This window comes from Pinus tabuliformis, chromosome 8 (genome assembly GCF_031772625.1).
Source record: "Pinus tabuliformis cultivar Carrire ecotype Pingquan chromosome 8, CPIR1, whole genome shotgun sequence".
In the NCBI taxonomy this organism is placed as follows: domain Eukaryota; kingdom Viridiplantae; phylum Streptophyta; class Pinopsida; order Pinales; family Pinaceae; genus Pinus; species Pinus tabuliformis.
This window is the reverse complement of record NC_142294.1, coordinates 1,068,189,682-1,068,209,982: the sequence shown is the minus strand read 5'-3', so window position 1 is coordinate 1,068,209,982 and position 20,301 is coordinate 1,068,189,682.

The window sequence follows — 20,301 nt, the reverse complement described above, 5'->3', positions numbered from 1 at the left end:
TCTTTTAGAGCATGCATAGGCCAATAACATTCTGATTGCTTCCATTGTGGTTGCTAGAGAAAAATTTTCTTCAAATTCTATCCCTTCAAATTGTGCTTATCCTTTTCACACTAGCCTTGCTTTGTTTCTTGTCACCTTTACATCTTCATTTAGTTTGTTTCTAAAGACCCATTGTTGAGAAATCAATAGATAGGTAAAAATGACGATTTCTCATACTTGATAATTACCTGTGAAATTATTGTTGTCTTATTGTTATTAAATTTGTGTTCTTATTTTCATCAAACAATTAACAAAACTCAAAAATATGAAGATCACATAGAACAAGAGACACAAGATATAGGCTCCAAGCCAGGGAAAAAAACCCATAAGGGGAAAAACCCAGAAAATTTCCTCTTCTTATAGAATCAAATCAAACTGAGATATCCAAGACCCAAGACCAAGACAAAAATAGCCACAGAGACCCAATTCAGCCCTCCAACCTTTGCATCATCATGATAAGAAATGTCTTTGGAGCTTGCATTAATATACACCTTTGAAACTCACATTAACCATAGAAAATATATCCATAAAACTTCCATCAACCATTAAAGAAACACCACAAAAAACTAGCATCAATCACAGAAGATGAGCCACAGGAGACTTGCATTAATTACAAAAGATGAGCCACAGGAGACTCGCATCAATTACAAGAGATGAGTAGCAAAAACTTGCAACACTTACAAATTCTATGCTACAAAAAACTCGCAAATCCTACTCCAAAAAACTCGCAAATCCTTGGCACAGAGAACTTGCATATCTTTCCACATAAAATCAAAGAATTTCTTTCCAAAATGAAGGAGAACATGTGCCAATAAATATTTTTTTTGTCTATACGAAGGGTCATGCCTTTTGGGAAGGCCAGCCTATCCATCTAGAGGATTGACTTCGTCTTATGGAGGACAAAATTACTTATTCCTTTTTCTTTACAAGAAGTCCAAATAAGACTTTGACTCAACAAATCTTAGAGACATGAAGAACATGTTTGACTAATGAAATAATAATATAAATTTTTTTCTTCTTTTTTCTTTTAAATGAAATACATATTGATACAAGTACAATTATGAAGACTGAAGCTAGTTACACTTTTCAACACTTCCTGATAACTAGGGAGGTATTCATAATTACACAACAGGATAGAAGGATACTCAAATTGAATTATTCTCATAAGAAGAGTACATATTGATTGTTGGAAATACTAAGAGGGGGGTGAATCAATATTTCTTAGCAATTAGCACTTTTTAATCTTTTTCAAAGAATTAGTTAATCTTTAGTTATTATTATTGTTCTTCTTCAGATGATCATAAACAATAATCAACAGTAGAAAACACCATACAACAATGCAAAAAGATAAAATAGAGGACACAAATATTTTTAGGTGGAAAACCCCCTCCGAGTCAAAAACCACCGAACGCTTCTTTAGTAATTGTCTTCTCTCTGTTAAAATAAAATTGATTACATCAAGATTCCAGCCACAACTAACATAGGCGTAAACCCCCTAATTCACAAGCTAGAACCTGTAGGATGCTACTAGACCCTAATATCTTGTTGCAACCAGAAGGACACCCCAACGCCCTGTAGATCAGGCCATAACCTGATGAGTGCCCCAACACTCTGTTTACCTGTTGTTGTCGAAGAGGATGCTTCGTTGCCTTGTTATTTTATCAACCACAACTAAATGGACACCACAACACCCTGTGCAAGCCACAACTTGCCCTAGCACACCCTACCACCCTGAAGTGTTCTCAAGCCACAACCTGAAGGTGACTCCAATCACCTGCCTTGTCGAGCTAGAATACCATGTTTCACAATTTTCAGACTAGATCCCCCTGTTCTCTGAATCAATACTAGAATGTTATAAAGAAGATATCTTGCTGTGTATACCCTATCAAGTCCTGGTAGCCACTAACCACTATACAATACTAATCATTGCATAATGCTTGTCAATTGATCATTGCACATCAAACCCTAACTATCAACGTTGCCAAATCAACTAACAATTGCACAAGCTAACCATTGCTCATCATTGTATAACCTGCAACCACTACACTACACATGAATAGATGAGTGTTCATGAGCTCACAAAACTGGATACCAACATCACTGTCCCAAACTTCCTATACCGCTGCATGTGAAGAGTGATGATAGCTCAAACCAAGGTGCCTCAGGTCATCCCTGTGACCTTCTTGCAAATCTCTCAAACTTGGCCCAAGGAGGGCTATCAGCATATGTCTTTCCACTTATATTGTTGATCACATATTAAATATTGATATTCATATCCCATGCGAATAAGTTGTACAAGAAGGTTATTAACACTTGTTATGAGTCATGTCTATGTGTCAAGTCAATTCAGAAATTCAAGGTGCCAACATACTTATGTCACCTTATAGTCAAGTCAGGTCAACATGATAATGTCAACTCAAGTATTTCTCATATCAAAGTCAACTCTTGTCGATAATAGCAAAGTATACTTGTAGAGACATTAAGTGTACAACTATTGTTGAAAGCTAAGATCAAGTTGATGAGTCACGTGTGTGTTATGTTTAAAGTCAAATAACATCATTCAGATCAAATCAATTCTTAAATCATCGTTAGAGAGTTGTGAGATGTCAATACTATTCAAAGTCGAGGCAAATTGTTATGTTTACAAATATGCTATGACAGAGTTAAGTTACCATCAAATCAAGTCAACACAAAAATCAACATATTGTTTGTGTCCAGATATTAAGTCAACTCACAGTCAACAGTCATGAGTCAATTCGATGTTGAATGGTTTGTCAAATAGATGTAAAGTCATTTCATTGTTACAAGACAAGATCAAAGCATCAAATCAGGGTCAATACCCTTGTTGTCCCATTCAATGTTACAATCAACAAGTTGTCATGGTCATGTTAAAGCATTAAGCAATAGAAGTCAAAATGTTGTCATGGTCATTTAATGTGTAATACGTGTATGGGGGATACAACTAACAATTGTCAACTCACTATTCAAGGTCATATTACAAGACATGTTCACAACTTTGTCATGTTAAGGATAATGTTATCATAATGTCTTTGTCTAGCTATCAACATCCTTTCCAAATTGTTGTAAATTATGTGATAGTGAATTCCATAAACAAAACAAAAAAAAAAAAACTTTACTATTGAGGTTGACAGTGGCAATTCTGCAGCAATTTAGTGTGAGCCTTGACAAATGAATAAATACTTCCTTCAATAGGATAAAAATTGTTCTTTTAATGTACTCTTGTCCAGAATCCGAATTGCTCAAAACATATACATGAAAAAAATCGCTCAAAATTGGTGCATAGAGATGCTTATTTGGCTTGTTATCAAAACTAGAATGGCATTCAAGTTTGAAACCATACTACTGTATGTGAAACAAACCCCTACAACTTGTACTACACGACCATTGTAGTCAATTATGAGACATGCCTTCATGAGTTGTTGAGACTCTAGAATTAGATGTTCTTAACAACACTTGATTGATCTCATAATTAGGTTGGCTTGATCTCTTTTATTTATGGGTTGAAGGAACATGTATAAATGTACAACAAATGAAGAATCCTCATCCTTCAAGACCGTAGGCTTTGACTACAAATGTTGTATTGAAGCATGCCCTAACAAGGGTTGAATCACACCACAAAGACACAAACTAGATAGACGCAAATGTTCAGGGAGGAGGCTGAAAGTTGTAGAGAAATTTGAAAGAAAAATCCGAGGATTTTTAAGACAATCATAGACCTATGACCAAGCCCTAATACCCTAGCCACAGGGTTCTGCATAAAATAATGAATGCCCAGCCAAATTCAATCAAAGAAATCAATGCAAATACTTACCTTGAACGTTGAGTGGAGGATGGATATGTGGAGTGCAATGAACAAAATTTAACCAAGACTTTTGTTGCCCTAGATCTTTGTTGTCCGATTATAGGTAGCCAAGAATTCCAGAGCTAAAGACAAGATAGATCATTGAGTTAAAATGTACTTGGAGGAGTACACAAGCTATTGTTTTATAGGCCAATTTTGGGCTTAGGAGGGGCTTCTAGAATAGGTGTATGTTGGAGGGGTGTTAGAGAATTAGGCTTTAATTAGAATGAGGAAGGCATAAGGCTTCTTTTTATAGTTTTAGGGAGGACCTTTTAGGGATTTTTAAAATAATGTTTATTCTTAATTTATTTTAATAGTTTTTATTAAGTTGTTTTTTTAATCCTTAAGGAATTAATGTATGAACCCATTTGTGGTTTGCTTGTAGGTGACACATGAGTGCATTAAGTCAATGATTGATTTATTGTCTTTGGTTTTTGAAGTTATGTAACTTATACATGGTGAGATTATAGTGATAAACAATGTCATATGTTGACAGCCATAGGAAGAGATGTCATGTCACTACCCCTTAGGGTTTTAGCCAAAAACTGGGGTCACTAACTTCAATTGTGAATATCTCTAAAACTAGGAGGCCTCTCGGGGAGAACCACATATCAACATAAACACCTTTTCGAGGAGAATCTAATGACATAGATCTCTGATCCAAACTCAATGATTTGACCTATCCAAAACCCTCCACAAAGCCACGGTACATCCTCATTCTAGGAAACCGAAACTCTGGGACTTGGCTTTTCAACCATCCAACAGCATAACTGACATCTTGATGTAATCCGACAATTACTAAGAAGCGTTCATTAACCATTGACAGCAATGAATGGTTTTTTTGGTCAAAGTCAAACCCAGTTAACTCCATGGGTTGACATCAATGACAACGCCATCCAACATTGATAAGCATCATCACCAGAGCCAGCATTGTCAATATGAATTTTTACAAGGCCTTAAGCACATTGTTGGGAGGCTTACATTTTGACACCACCACCACCACCTCTCAAGGCACATACCCCATCCATATGTTCACCAAGTATGTCCTTATAGGACTATTCTTCTCTTGGATTCCCAATCCTCAAAGAATATCGATCCTCTTCATCTACTCTTATATTGGATACCCTGCCCTATCCTCAAAGAGTATCGATCCTCAAAGCAAGTCCTATCTTGGATTCCTAAACCTTAAGGAGTATTGGTTCTATATGGTTATCCAATCATCCATTCTCCCTACCAATGCCTTCACTAGACTTACGGTTGTTAGTCTTGGGTTAGTGCATGAAATATGGAGAATATGGTGTCCTTCATCACTCCCTCTGAACCAGAGAGGAGATCCTTACTCCCTCTGAACCTAGGGAGACATAACCACAAGCTTTAGATTTTCTTATTCATTAGCTACTTGTTCTTCCATGGAGATCTTAGTAGTGGCCTGTAGGGCTTCTAGGTCTTTGCAAGGCTTCTCGGCTCCTAATAGCATTATATCATATCAAACTTCGACCTTCCTGGATCTTGACAACCTTCATGCAACTTTATCATCAAATGGTTCATCTATCATCTTGAAGGAGCCAAACTTCCTCATAGTTGCTAGCACATGTTTTCTTCCTTACATATCAAAATTTTTCCATCATGCTCTTCCAAGCCATCATCAGTGTTGTCCACTCAAACCATGTGCTCCAAAATTGAATTAAACCAAATAGTTGTAGGTACATCATATTATCTCAACTATTATTTTTCCATCCTTTGCACACACTTTTGCAATATTTCCTTCCATGGATCCAATCATGTCCCAAACAAATCGTCAATATCAAAGTTAAAAAATCACTTTGGCCTCTAGTCAAGGTGGGGATTCATTATATCAAATTCATGTTGCATGCTCCCTTTGACTTTAACATTCCTTTCCATAGTCTATCTTCATATTGCAATAGGGTGTTGCTTCATGAGCTTCATCTTCCAATCATCAATCAATGTGTTCCTAAGATGAACCGATCAACTGTTGGTACAACAACATCAGTACTTTTCATCTTCTTGCTCTCTAGTCGACTACTTCAAACTACTTCCTTCTTTATCAATCTTCGTCTTCTTGTATTCAACTTGTAAGTCAGCCATATCTACATCATCATCAAGGGGTCAACCAGTCACGAGTCTTTTTTGTCACGTCCATCTCATGTTCTCCCACAACCTTGACAACCTTCATTATTTTCCTGCATTTTTTACCAAGAGACCAAGCAAGATATACAAAGATAAAAGACAACAATAGAATTAATCAATGAATTAATTATCTCTTAAGAATATGTTAGCTCCCTCTTAGCATGATTTCAATTTTTTCATTCTCAAGAACTAGGGTTTCTTTTACAGAGAAAACAATTAGCCAAGGTTTTAAGTTTTTTCTAATTCAAATCCTCGTTAGGGTTTATAAACCCTAGATTTTTTATTGCAAACTCTAAAAATCATGTCATTCAAATTCTTTCAAATTATTCATACAAAAAGGTTGGTTGCAAAACCTCGGAGATACCAAACCTTATGATATTTCAATTATATGCAAGAGGATGTTAGGGATCTCTACTTTGACTATATGCACACTTTGAGAAAAGAACAAAAGTATATGTACCCTTTTCAATTTTACCATATTCATATTTGCAAAGATATTTTAGCCTTTGTCTTTGTTTGTCAACTTTCTCCATTGAGGGTTCCCTAATCATGAGCTTGTAGACATATGATTGAAGTAACATAGCTTCATAAGAGGGCTTCCATAAGTGCTTGAGTCACTAAATTCCCTACACTGTCTTGAAGGAGATAAACACATTCTACATGCTCAAAAAATTAGGCCTCTTCCCAAGTTCTTTGAATGACAAGATCCTCTATGGTAAAATGCAATCACAAGTTGGATCAAATATGGATGGATACACAAGAATTCAGTGAGACTAGGTCTCAGCCTAGATAATATATCAAGCCTTGGCTAAGTTGCCTTCAAACTATAATTATTGGGTTAAACAAGCCCTATTAGATCTCAGTGTTTATTTTCAAATACTAACATAATTGGATTCTAGGAATTCAGCCTCGAATCTTAATCAGGACGAGTCAAATTGGAACTACATATTCATTAAAAATGTGCATTTAAGTTGGAACCATAACTTCGCACTTTTGTCAAGGGATATTGGTAAGTAGGAATTTAATTTGAGTTTAGGACTCTACATATCTTAAGATCTCAGAGAGCCAATAGAACAGAATCTGAATTCTAGGAGAGGACAAACTCAGGAAATTGTTGAGACAAATATCATGGAGCCTTTTCGATAACACTCCTTCATGTAAAAGTCCTTCACATAATGTAATTGGAGATAAGACTTATGCATAGAAGGATTTTCATAAGGTTAGTATTATACAAGGTTACATCTATATTACCAAGAACACTTCTCTCAGAAGAAGCAACTTGTATCACTTAGAACTAACTCACATTTCCCAATATATCAATGGCACGTTTTTTGCATACATATCAAGAGTATTATTATATCATTGTCAAGTCACTTTCAAGCCATATAACACTAACATACTTCCATATATATATATATATATATATATATATATATATATATATATATATATATATATATATATCAAAGGTTGTTATCGCATTACTATTATCTCTTAACAAGGATTACTATCATCAAGGTTACTTCCATATCAATGTCACTACCACATGTGGTTACTGCCATATAAGGTCAATTATTGCCATACATTTCTCAATAGAAGTAACTTGTATTACCGTAGTATGTCAAGGTCAAACCTTTACATTATTTTCATACCCCAAGAGAGTCAACTTGCATTACTTGGAAGAAGTATCTTGTATTTCTTTGCATCATTGTCATAACATATCTCAGAAGATAAATTATGTATCCCTGACAGACTTCACCTACTTCAAGCTAGTTTTCAGTTCAATGTAGAGACATCTTGGAATACTATAACATCTCATATCACTTGTTCAGATCATCTTGGATTGACATCTCGATAACTTCAGATCATGGTCATAGGAAACTTCAAATAGGCATCTTTGGATCTGTATTCTATCATAGGCATCTTCATATCTCAGTTATAGAAATTTCCGCATAGGAGAACAGACTTCAGAAATTCACGTCATAGTTTAGTCTTATGCGATAACTTGCATCATTTTCTTGCATTAATTTCATAGAGAATAAGTTTGTACTTTCTTTATGAATATACTCTCAAGAAATTCGTATTAAACTCAAGAATATAGCCATAACAAACTTGCATTGGCTTCAGGAGGAAATCGTGTATTAGGCTTAGGAATATGCCTTCAAGAGACTTGCATTAACTTAGAAGAAGCCTCCACAAAAATTACTTCATTGGAATGCTCGCATATGTAGTTTGGAATCCAACATAGAAGAAGATATGCCAACAAGAGTGATCTTCAAACTACCTTTCCATCACCTTAGCCCTAAAACCATGTTGAAAAATCAATAGGTAGGTAAAAATGACGATTTCTCATACTTGGTAATTACTCGTGAAATTATTGTTGGATTATTGTTATTACATTTGTATTCTTCTTTTCATCAAGCAATTACCAAAATGAAAAAAATATGAAGATCACAGAGAAAAAAGAGACACAAGATATAAGCTCCAAGCCAAGGCAAAAACGTCACAAGGGGGGGAACCCAGAAAAAATCTTCTTCCTATAGAATCAAATCAAAGTGAGATATCTAAGACCTAGAGAAAGCTAAAAATAGTCGTAGAGACCCAATTCAACCCTCCAACCTTTGCATCATTATGATAAGACATGTCTCTGAAGCTTTCATTAATATACACCTATAAAACTCGCATTGACCATACGAAAGATATCTCAAAAAACTTTTGTCAACCATTAAGGAAACACCACAAGAAACTCGCATCAATCACAGAACATGAGCCATAGGAGACTTGCATTAATTACAAAATATGAGCCACAGGAGACTTGCATCAATTATAGAAGATGGGCGGCAAGAAACTCGCATCAATTACAGATTTTGTGTTATAGAAACTCGCAAATCTTGCTCCAAAAAAATCGCATATCCTTGCCATAAAGAACTCGCATATCTTTCCACAAAACATCAATGAATTGCTTGACAAAATGATGGATAACAAGTACCAATATATAGTTGTTTTTCTATGTGAAGAGTCATGTATTTTAGGCAAGCTGACTTGTCCATCTAGAGGGCTGACTTGGCCTTGTGGAGGACAAAAATTATTTTTCCCTTTTTATTTACAAGAAGTCCAAATAGGGCTTTGACTCAATAACAAAACTTTGACTCAACAAATCTTATAAGCATGAAGAACATGCTTTACTAATGAAATAATAATATAAATTTCCTTATTCTTTTTCCTTTTGCATGAATACATATTGATACAAGTACAATTATGAAGATCGATCCTAGTTACACTTTTCAACACCCATTTTGTACCAATCACAATTTTGTTCTTAGGTCTTGGAACAAGTTCCCATGTCTCATTCTTCTCAATTTGATTTAGTTTTTCTTCCATGACCTTGATCCAATGTTCATCATTTCTAGCTTCCTCAAAGTTACTTGATTCGATTTTGGACATTGGTGATAGATTCCCTTGCTCTGGTGTTTGTGCTTGTTTTCTTATTTTGGCACTCTTCTCCCCAACGATTTTTTCTCGTGGATTATTCTTCTAATACCAGCATTTAGGTGTCTTGGAAGGTGTCTAAAAATATTTTTTATTATTTTCTTCTTCTTGTTCTACCTCTGTCTGCTTCTCTTCTTGTCTGCTTCTCTTCTTGGTGTTCCTCTTATTCTTTTTCTTCCACTTGCTTTGGTTCTTCTGTTTCTTGTTTTTCAATGGTGTGGGGATTTTTTATTTCCTTCTTGGTTTTCAACAAGTTTGTTTCATAAATTTTTACATTGACGCTTTCTACTATCGTGTTGAGTATAAAATTGTAGCACTTGTATGATTTTCTTTTACATGAGTACCCAACAAGTATAAAAAGATACCGAAGATTGCTTCTTGTTCAACTATCATACTAAACAGTCTCCCATATAGAAGGTTGTTCCACGTATACTTCTTCTATCGTCTATACTTCCTACTCAATCTGCGTCTATGTAAGTTATTGTCGTCAATTCCTTTCCTTTTGGATACTACAACCCAAAGTCTTTTGTTCATTTTAGATCTTTGAAGATCCTTTTCACTGTTAGAACATGAGTTTCCTTCGATGCTACTTGAAATATTGCAACCTATCCAACTGCTTGCATTACATCTGGTTTTGAAGTTGTCACAAAGAGTAGGCTACCAATAAATGATTTATAAAGTCTTTGATCCATTTCCTTGGTTTCATATTCTTTACTCAACTTGCATTTGGTGACCATAGGAGTACTCATAGGTTTTCAGTCTTCAATTTTGAACTTCTTCAAAATTTATTTGATTCACTTGGTTCGAGATATGAAAATGCCTCCATCTAACTAAGATATATGTAATCCCAAAAATAAAGTCAACTCCCCAAGTAAAGACATTTCAAATTCATTTTGCATATCATTCACAAAGTTCTGACTTAATATATCATCCTCACTTCCAATTAAGATGATGTCAACAATGTATAATTCAATGATGATCATATTGTCCTGATCTTCCTTTATGTAAAGATTATTCTATGCATTTCCCTTTTTGAATCCTTGTTGCTACAAATGCAAGTCCAATCTTTAGTACCAAACTCTAGGGGCTTGCTTATGTCCATACAGGACCTTCTTCAATCTACAAAAATAATCTTCATCTTTTGATAATAGGAATCCCCTAGTTTTTCTATGTAGACTTCTTTTATCTCCCCATTAAGAAATTTTGATCTTACATCCATCTAATACACTTTAATTCTTTTGGAGAATGCATAGCCAATAGCATTCTGACTGCTTCCATTCTGGCTACTATAACAAAATGTTCTTCAAATTATATCCCTTGAAGTTGGTCATTTCCTTTGCACGCTAACATTGCTTTGTTTCTGGTCACCTTTCCATATTTATTTAGTTTTTTTTCTGAAAACCCATTTTGTACCAATCACATTTTTGTTCTTGGGTCTTAAAACAAGTTCTTGTGTCTCATTCTTCTCAATTTGATTTATTTTTTCTTCCATGGCCTTGATCCAATGTTCATCATTTCTAGCTTCCTCAAAGTTACTTGGTTCAATTATGGACAATGGTGATAGATTCCCTTGCTAAGGTTCTTATGCTTGTTTTCTTCTTTTGGTTTCTACTCCTGCACTCTTCTCCCCAATGATATGTTTTGGTGGACAATTCTTCTAATATCAACATTTAGGTGTCCTGGAAGGTGTATAAAATCTTGTTGATTATTTGCTTTTTCTTATTCTGCCTCTGGATGCTTCTCTTCTTGGTGTTCCTCTTCTTCTTTTTCATCATCTGGCTTTGGTTCTTCCTCTTTTTTCTCTTCAAAGATGTGTGGATTTTTTATTTCGTTCTTAGTTTTCAACAAGTTTGTTTCACCAATTTTTGCATTGATGATTTCTACTATATTGTTGATTCTAAAATTATAGCACTTGTATGCTTTGTTTTTGAGTACCCAACAAGTATGTTTTCATCCATCTAGGAGTCATTTTTTCCTAACTTTTGGTCATCCCTCTTTATGTATGTATCCAAATTTCTTGAAATGCTTGAAACTAGTTGGCCTTTCCTTCCACAATTTGTATCGATTTTTGTCATTGTTATTTATGAGAAATCCTCTGTTCAAAATGTGAACAACTATAGAAATTACTTCAACCCAAAATATATTACTTAGATTGCATTCGTGCAAAAAAGTTCTAGCCATCTCATCCACACTTTTATTCTTTCTTTCAACAATTCCATTTTTCTAAGGAGTTCTAGTTGTTAAGAAGTGTCTTCTTATTCCATGTTCTTAACAGTGGTCATTGGATACATTTGAAGTAAATTCTCCTCCATTATTTTTATCTCAAGCATTTTATTTTCAAATCGATTTCATTTTTAACAAGTTCTTTGAATATTTTGACATTTTCAAAAGCTTTCGACTTCTTTTTAAGAAAACAAGCCCAAGTCATCCTCGTGTAGTCATCAACACGTAACATGAAGTATCGTTCACCATCTAGTCCTTTTGTTCTTGTTGGCCCACATAAATTGGTATATATAAATTCCAGTGGTTTTGTCATGGAATGTTCCTAAGATTTGAACTCAACTCTTGTTTGTTTTCCATGTTGACCATACTTGCACATAGTATTTGAAGGTTTTGTAATTTCAAGCATATCCCTTACACTTTCCTTCTTGTTGATCTTGACAATATCATCAAAGTGTATATTCCCCAATATCTTATGCCAAATCCAACTTTCATCTTCCTTTCATGGGTAACATCTTTTCCTTTCCAATCTCATTTAGGTTGTATATGTCATTTGCGGTTCTTACTATTGTTGCAACCAAATCCCCTAACCCTTCTTTCCTTATTTCACATTCTTTTGAATCAAATGGAAGTGTTTGTCCTTAATCACACATTCGGCAAACACTTAGCATATTATGATTCATATCTTAAACAAGCAAAACATTTTCCTCCACTTCTTCTTTACTTCCAAGGCTAACTGTGACCTTCCCTATAATTTTGGTAGAGATATCATTCCCAAAATTTGATAGATCCTTTTTTTTCTTTCTTCAATGTTACCATTTTTTTTTTGTCTCTAATCATATGCTTTGAGCATCCACTATCAATATACCATTGACTTCTTTGTGCAATGGGCTTGTAGAGCAAGCCCACATTCCTCAACCTTCAAATCTTCCTACTTATTTTTCCAAGTTCTTGGTTGTTCCTTCATATGATGGATAGGAGCTTTCCTTGTTTCCCTTAAAGGAACTATCAAATTGCTTCTACAATTTTTGTTTGTATCCAAAATTGTTGCATTTGTAACATTCAATTTCATAACTAAGAGTGCCAAAACTATAATATTTTTTGTTGAAAACCTCATGAGGATTTTTATCATAACTTCCTTCATATTAGTTCTTGGATTTCCGTATATGTTTCTTACACTTATAACCCTTGCATAACCGCTACAGTTTATAGCCTTATGCCCAAAATTCTTATAAGAATAACACACTCCAAGGAAAATATTATGGAACCTGAGTATAGGTGCTCTTCTTGATGGTGATGTCCTTTTGAAGCCATGATCTTCTTCTTGAATCTTCTTTATTGCTAATTGTTGTATGTTCTCCTTTAGCAGCTTGTATTCTTCCTTCTTGATAGGACCCTTGAGCGCATCAACATAGTTTCTGTGATTTGCTTCATTTTCTTTCATCATAGAGATTGAACCTTTATCAGTATTATTTTTTTTTTATCCTAGTCTAGACCTATCATTGAATGGTTTCTGGTTGTTGATAATTTCATCCAGTATTTTAATATTATTTTCAATGTTTTGTTGGATATCCTTCTTTTGGAGTTGCTTCCTCAAGGAGGCTATCTCAGCTTCTAGATTCCTAGTTATTCTCTCCTTCTCTTCCATATATCTCTTCAGTGTTTCTTCAATCACTGTGGATTCTACTAATAGTACTTTCAAATTTATGATAGTCTACTTGGTCTATTCAGAGTCCCTATTGGGACTTCGTAAACTCTCTTTTAGTTTCTTTACCTCTTCCTTGAGTATGCGATTTTTCTTTCTTGTTCTTCTATGATCACTTAAAGCACTAATCAATTATACCACGAGATCCACTTCTCCTTCTTCATCTTTATAATTTCCTTCATAGCTTTCAAGAGTTTCATTTTGAGTATCTAATGCCATAAAAAGCACTCTATCGAAATCATGGTCAGTATTAGCATCTTCATTAGATGAGCTACTTTCTTCTCTTGAATAGACTTTTCTTGAAGAATTTTTCTTTATTCTTTATTTCTTTTCTTTTTTATAAATGTCTTCTTCATCATTATATGACCCCTTTGCAAAAGAACATTTAGAAGCATAATGACCAATTCAACCACATTTAAAACATTTTAAAGGAGGCTTATATTTATATTTTCCAATTCCTCTTTTCAACTTTCTCAAAAATTTGGCTTCTTCTTCATCGCTTGAATCATCACTACAACTAGAGCTTGTTTTTTTACTTTTGTTTCCTCTTCCTTGTCTTCTTGGAGACCTTGAAACCTACTTCCCTTTTAGATGGATTTTCATGTTATATCCTCTTTTCATATGCTATAAGAGTCCATGTAGCTCAACCATACTCAACATAGCTATATCTTGTCTTTCTTCTAAAGTTAAGATTTTAGAATCAAATCTCAATGGGAGAGATCTTAGTATCTTTTGAATGATGGTTGTATTTGTGATCTTCTCTCCTAGTCCTCTCATAGTATTCACAATCTCATCAACCTAGAGAAAGTAAGTTGCAGTGTCTTCATATTCCTTCATATTTAGGTGTTCAAACTATCCTCTATAAGTTTGAAGCTTGGCCCTTTTGACCTTTTCATCTCCTTCATACACATTCTTGAGCTTGTCCCATATTTCCTTTGTTGATTCACAATGCATAACCTTGAAAAATTATGATCCTGTCAGCCCTCCTAGAATGGCATACATATCCTTTGAATTACTTTCATAGACTCTTCTTCCAACCAAATCTATTGGATTAGAGGTCCGTACCTTGTATTCATTTAGAATAGCTTTTCAAACATCAACTCCTTGTGCTTGTAAAAACAATCTCATCCTTATGCTCCAAAAGGCATAATTTTGTCCATCAAACAATGGTATACCATGTTTGGTGTATTCTTCTTGCTTGTCCATGAGTTTTACTGAGATATACCTTCCAATGGTCAAATTGTTTCTAAAGGAATCCACTTTAGAACTAATTGTTGGAATATTTAGCAATACTAAGAGGGTGGGTGAATAAGTATTAACATTTTTTATCTTCAAAAACTTGTAAATGCATCCATTACTATAAAGAAAGGCACATAAATATACAAAACACGGATATTTTTATGTGAGTACATTCAAATTTATCAATACCTATTACACTGGAAAAGACCTCCTCATCAGCGCAAAGACTAACTTGGACTGAAGTAAAACCCTAATCCTAATCCTAATCCTAATCCTATCTCAATTAAGTAGATATAGATCTAACCCAACTGAGAGCAAGATATTTAAATGATTGGGATTTAAATATGTTTGGCTTATAATGAATATCAAGCTAACGAAGTAGTTCAATTAACTGACATTATGTATACCGAAACATATTCTATTCAGAGACCTCTTAACTGAAACAATAAACGAACAACATTTAGGAAGAAGTTCAGAAAATGATATTGATTGTTTAATCAGTAATTCGAATAATTAAACAATAATATGAGGAAGTAGTTCACACCATATCACTATTTTTTAAACCAGTATTAAAAGACAGATTTCTGAGTAAATAGTTACTCAGAAATCAGAATTCAACCCATAAAAGAAGAGATAAATAATAACATATGATTAAAACAAATTACTCATACTGAAAATAATGCACAAATATGAATAAAATGACACATTTCTACCATCATAAAATGGAACAAGTATTTAAAAAAGTAGTATTAGAAATAGCAATTTATTGAATCCATTTCTCTGGCTCTGGTCTCCAACAGTCCTTTACATTGTTTGAACTCTCTTTGAACTAGGGAGGAATTTATTTCTAAAAAAAACGTTATATGCTTTCTCTAGTCATATTTGTTCATCTCTGCTCTGAAACAATGATGTCTCAAACTAATGAAGAAGAATCATCATAGAGGATCTTCATCTATCACCCTATATCCACTTATCTTCCCACCTTGACACAGACTTGGGGAGATTACAACTTTTCAACACATGACAAGGAGTGTGCACAAACAAGTCTCACCTCAAGAGTCAAGTGGTAGAACACTTGCATCCATAGACTTTGTCAACACATGACAATAACGAAGTCTCATCTCTTCTTGGGGGGATTACCACTTCTCAGCAGATGACAAGGATCGCGCACAAACATGTTTCACCACACCCATTGGCTAGATGGGTGGCAATCCCAAGAGACCTAGCTTGTGGGTATGATGCATATTGAGGTATACTCTTGGCAAGTCCCAGACTTGATGGTGGGGGGATTAACACTTGTCAACACATGACAAGAATCATGCACAGCCTATAGTCAAGAGTTCCCTCAACCCCGGGAGCTCTCTCGGCTCCATTCCCAACCTGTGAGCTCAAAAAAGAAGGAAGACATAACTCAGTGTTCTTGATCATCCATGATCGTCCCCTCCAGGAAGGGTCACATCTGTCAGTCCAAGCTACTCTCTAAATACCAAGAACATCCCTTTAGGCAAAGAATTGGTGAGTATGTTAGTTATCTGATCATCATTTGTAATATGATGGAGTCTCACTGCTCCTCTCTGCACCATATCTCAAATATAGTGATATCTAATCTCAATTTTCTTGGGCTTGTCATGGATCAAGGTATTTTCTGCAAGTCGATTCCCACTCTTATTATCACAGCGTATCACTGTCGTATCTGGTACATGCACAAATAGCTCTCCAAACATTAGAGAACTTTTCAAGTCTAAAATGGGTCTCCTAAGAAAAATGTACAACCAAAATATATTTTATAAGAACCAATAAGGTTCAAGACGATGATGTCAACCATGGGGGATGATTCACCATTTTTTGGGTAAAAAAGTAAAAAGATTAAAAAATAATAAAACTACTTTTTCAACTTGTATTTTCAACTTATCTCCCAAAGGTTTTACTCAAATTTCGAGTGGGAGTACTCGTTGGATGCAAAATTTAATTCTTCATCCAAGGAGTAACCATGTTGCATACTTTTGATGGACCCTACTACACGAATGGAAACATATAAATAGAGAATAAAAAAATAAAAGAAGAAGAAGAAAGATCGTGATTGCAATCACGTTTTTCATGTATTTCTCATTTTTCATGTAGCATGGTCCATCAAAAGTATGCAACATGGGTACTCCTTGGATGAGGAATCAAATTTTGCATCCAACGAATGTTTCCGCTTGAAATTTGAATAAACCCATAAGGCGATAAGTTGAAAGGGTGATTTTTTCTTTTTTCCCTCTAAAATTTGATGATGTAATATAATCTTATTTTATTATTTTATAATTTCCTTAGGAGGCACATTTTAGACCTCAAAATTCCCCTAATGGAGATTCTTCAGCCACACTGCCTCACAACTACCCATGCTAGCAGCAATGTACTCGACATCGGCTGTGTTAAGGGCTACAAAATTTTGTTTTATGCTCATCCAATATATCATGGGAGATCCCAAACTAAAGCAACATCCAGATGTGATTTTTCTATCAGTTGAATTACCAACCCAATCAACATCAAAGTATCCGTTGTAACTTATTTTCACTTATGCATTTGATTTTTGAAGTGCTTAGTTTTCAAAAATTAAGTTAAAAAAAATAAATAAATAAATTGCAATTTGTAATAAGCGCGCAAGTCTAAATTCCACTTTTAAATTTTTATTGGCGTGAAAAAAACTATTCCAATGATTATTTTATGTGAATAAATCAATGTCTCCAAAGGGACTAAACCTCGAGCATTTTCCAATGCCCAGGATCCTCTCCGCCCAGATCAACGGTTATAATTTGATTGTGGGACCTCCTGCACTCTCGACGATCAACAGAGGGGGAGGTTCCGCAAAGTGGTTTCCACTTTTCCGCCCAGGCTTACATATCCCGCTCCCAACAATTACGAGACCCCCCCCCCCTTCCATTTACCACTTACCGCATACTACCTCCCCCCCCCCCAAACCGCCTCCACCCTCCATCAATGTCTCCGCCAACACTCTCGCTAGTTTAGCATACCGCCAACACCTCCGATAAAATAACCATTACTAAACCTCCCGATAATTTAACAAATTTAAACGTTAAATTATTAAATTCTCTCCCGCCAACAATGGTAATTCAAATTAAACTATTGGAAACCGCTTCTAAATATAAATCTTTGATATTAGTATGTTGCTCATATGCCTGTTATTCTCAGCTAGAACGCTCTGTCATGCCAAAGCGACCAATTGCAACAGTTACCAGTGCTACCAGCCTCTAATTTAATCGAGTAATTCCTAAATTATCCTCTGTTCACTTAAATTTTTGAAATTGTGACTAAAAAAGGAAAATCTAAGTTAATTGTAGAAAGTATGACCTTACCCCCTGTAATTAACTTGGATGAACTTCCTTTGATTGATACATAGTTTAAAATCATTGAAACCCAATGTGAATTTGACCTTTATGAACTCCATAATTGGGCATATCAAAAATTTGAGGATGCCAGTGATGAATTTTGTTTCTGGGAGTCAATGTTGCCTCAATTTTGTTTCCCCCAAACCCATCACTTCCCCGAATTCATCACCTGGTGTGAAAGTCACTATTTACCCAACTAAAGAGCCATAGTTTCCAGAAACAATGAAATCTTGTTTTCTATAACCTCTGAGTCCATTTGTCAAGATTTGCATATTAATCCTCAAGGTTCCCTTCATCCTTTTTCAACTGATTCCCTCATGGAAATTTACCAAAATCTTACCTTTCAGCAACGAGCCCATATTTTTGAGTTTTTTATGCCTGAAAATTCAGAATTGCCCAGTACTAATCCACCATATTCTTCTGCAATTTTTCCAGAAATGTCCAGGCAAGTTATTTTTATGGTTTAGTATCTTTTAGGGTATCAAAACGATCAGTGGGTAGATGAAGCCATCCTAGGATTTCTGTCAGTATTCTCATCTAGAAAGAAATCCTCAGTTCTGTTTAATTTTAGACAGTTTTTATCAGATGCCATCCATGACTAATTTCTAAAATTCGGTGTTGAAGGATCTTTCAAACATCTGTTTATTCTAGTGTATCTGTTTTTGTATCATCAATCAAAGAGGTTCAAATTCCCATTACAAAATTTGGATTGTTAGGGAAGACCTCAGTCAGTTATCCACTAGACTTCTCTAGTTAGGAAAAAAAAAGGAAGAATATTCTTTTAGTGATTTTGTTAACCAATTTCTCCATAGGGCATTATGTCTTTTAAGCAGTGATGCATTTCCTAGAATCTAAACATAAATTAAAAGGATTTTACATCTCAGTGAGAAATCTAAGGTTGGAGATTGGTATCTTTATCAGAATTTTACAGAAATCAGAGTCTATGGTTGTGAACTACCTCCTTATAAACTACCAATTTTCCTACCTATGAGGATTTTTTCTTTAGAATTCATTAGACAGAGGATGAATATGGATGAAATCCATTTTGTGTTAAGGAAACAGAAAGCTCAGTTTAAGTTAAAAGCACAAATTGGACCATTTATTGTTAATACTAGAGCAGCAGAGAAGGAGGTGAACAGTTTACTCAAACAAATGAAATTCAAACTAAGCTTCAGTTGGCCTTATGACCCCTTGGGAGTGATTTCATCAATGAGATCCAAAAAGAAATCAGCACCATATGTTCATATAGCAAAACCAGAGATTGAGTAGTATGCAAATCAAGAAGAATGGGAGGAGAATACACTGTAAAAAGTTCAAGAACAAATTTCAAGCCAGAAAGCATTGGAAACTCCAAGATTAAAGGAAAAGGAACTTAAAAGGCCAAGAGAAAGTATGTCACCTACAGGTTCAGGGATTAAAATAGTAGGATTCAAAGTTTTCAAAAGAAGAAAATCAATGAATGCAAAAGAGGAATCATCAGAGGCCAAAACTTCAGAGGAACCCACTACAGTGATACTATCAAGAGAGCCTATATTTTCCTTGCAACAAGTCGAAGAAACAGCAATTGATTCTCCTAATTCTCTTGTTTCACCTTCTTCGAGACAGTAGAGCATATTTGTTAGATTCAAAGAAATGAAGAAAAAGAATAAGGCGTTGGAAACTTCCACATGTTATGAGTTTTGGAAATAGTCATCCACTACTCAACATGGACCCTTATCCGAGTATTTCACAGAAAGTCGACAAGAGGTTCCATTAGTAACGGGTCGTTTCGATCCGTTAGAGCAACTCGATGAATTTACTAGATCTTTTTAGGAGGCACTAATGACTATAGATAGAACTTATCCAATTTTTACAGTTAGATGGTTGGTCGTTCACGGGCTAGCTATCCCTACAATTTTTTTCTTGGGATCAATATCGGCAATGCAGTTCATCCAACGATAAACTCTATACTAAAGGAAGAGGAAGTATGCAGATATGACACAACCGAACCCGAACGACCAAAATGTTGAATTGAATCGTATCAGTCTCTACTGGGGGGTAGCATTAGACCCTGACATGGGGAAAATTCAATTATCATTCCTAGAGCCAAAGGTCCTAATTCCTAAAAGTGTCGATGATTATAAGATCTCTATGTTTTATTTTGATACCAAGCAAATACATCCAATAGATCAGATTGATCTTCACAAACATGCAGGTGAGATGATTTATTC